Raw genomic sequence first — 2287 nt, forward strand, 5'->3', positions numbered from 1 at the left:
TAACCGATGTTATCCTCTAAAATATTGATCGAAACCAGGTTTAATTGACTGCTTCAGTGTGTTACCACATTACTACGTGATTCAAACACGAAAAAAACCCAGGATCTGGCCAAAAGGTTTGCGAAAAAGGCGAAAGTATAAGCCAGATGCGCGCATATCCCAGACCTAACCCAGACCTAACCGGTGTTATCCTCTAAAATATTGATCGAAACCAGGTTTAAATGACTGCTTCAGTGCGTTACCACATTACTACGTGATTCGAACCCGAAAAAACCCAGGATCTAGCCAACAAGTTTGCGAAAAAGGAGAAAGTATAAGCCAGATGCGCGCATATCCCAGACATAACCCAGACCTAACCGGTGTCATCCTCTAAAAATATTGATCGAAACCAGGTTTAAATGACTGCTTCAGTGCGTTACCACATTACTACGTGATTCGAACCCGAAAAAACCCAGGATCTAGCCAACAAGTTTGCGAAAAAGGCGAAATCATGAGCCAGATGCGTGCATTTCCCGGACCTAACCCAGACCTAACCGGTGTTATCCTCTGAAATATTGATCGAAACCAGGTTTAATTGACTGCCTCAGTGTGTTACCACATTACTACGTGAATCAAACACGAAAAAAACCCAGGATCTGGCCGACAAGTATGCGAAGAAGGCAAAATCATGAGCCAGATGCGGGCATAACCCAGACCTAACCCAGACCTAACCGGTGTTATCCTCTAAAATATTGATCGAAACCAGGTTTAGTTGACTGCTTCAGTGTGTTACCACATTACTACGTGATTCAAACACGAAAAAAACCCAGGATCTGGCCAACAAGTATGCGAAGAAGGCAAAATCATGAGCCAGATGCGGGCATAACCCAAACCTAACCCAGACCTAACCGGTGTTATCCTCTAATATATTGATCGAAACCAGGTTTAATTGACTGCTTCAGTGAATTACCACATTACTACGTGATTCAAACACGAAAAAACCCAGGATCTGGCCAAAAAGTTTGCGAAAAAGGCGAAAGTATAAGCCAGATGCGCGCATATCCCAGACCTAACCCAGACCTAAGCGGTGTTATCCTCTAAAATATTGATCGAAACCAGGTTTAATTGACTGCTTCAGTGTGTTACCACATTACTACGTGATTCAAACACGAAAAAGACCCAGGATCTGGCCAAAAGGTTTGCGAAAAAGGCGAAAGTATAAGCCAGATGCGCGCATATCCCAGACCTAACCCAGACCTAACCGGTGTTATCCTCTAAAATATTGATCGAAACCAGGTTTAATTGACTGCTTCAGTGTGTTACCACATTACTACGTGATTCAAACACGAAAAAAACCCAGGATCTGGCCAACAAGTATGCGAAGAAGGCAAAATCATGAGCCAGATGCGGGCATAACCCAGACCTAACCCAGACCTAACCGGTGTTATCCTCTAAAATATTGATCGAAACCAGGTTTAATTGACTCCTTCAGTGTGTTACCACATTACTACGTGATTCAAACACGAAAAAAGCCCAGGATCTGGCCAACAAGTATGCGAAGAAGGCAAAATCATGAGCCAGATGCGGGCATAACCCAGACCTAACCCAGACCTAACCGGTGTTATCCTCTAAAATATTGATCGAAACCAGGTTTAATTGACTGCTTCAGTGTGTTACCACATTACTACGTGATTCAAACACGAAAAAAACCCAGGATCTGGCCAACAAGTTTGCGAAAAAGGCGAAATCATGAGCCAGATGCGGGCATAACTCAGACCTAGCCCAGACCTAACCGGTGTTATCCTCTAAAATATTGATCGAAACCAGGTTTAATTGACTGCTTCAGTGTGTTACCACATTACTACGTGATTCAAACACGAAAAAAACCGAGGATCTAGCCAACAAGTTTGCGAAAAAGGCGAAAGTATAAGCCAGATGCGCGCATATCCCGGACCTAACCCAGACTTAACCGGTGTTATCCTCTAAAATACTGATCGAAACCAGGTTTAATTGACTGCTTCAGTGTGTTACCACATTACTACGTGATTCAAACACGGAAAAAACCGAGGATCTAGCCAACAAGTTTGCGAAAAAGGCGAAAGTATAAGCCAGATGCGCGCATATCCCAGACCTAACCCAGACCTAACCGGTGTTCTCCTCTGAAATATTGATCGAAACCAGGTTTAATTGACTGCTTCAGTGTGTTACCACATTACTACGTGATTCAAACACGAAAAAAACCCAGGATCTGGCCAACAAGTATGCGAAGAAGGCAAAATCATGAGCCAGATGCGGGCATAACCCAGAC

This window comes from Colletes latitarsis, unplaced genomic scaffold (genome assembly GCF_051014445.1).
Source record: "Colletes latitarsis isolate SP2378_abdomen unplaced genomic scaffold, iyColLati1 scaffold0021, whole genome shotgun sequence".
Lineage (NCBI taxonomy): Eukaryota > Metazoa > Arthropoda > Insecta > Hymenoptera > Colletidae > Colletes > Colletes latitarsis.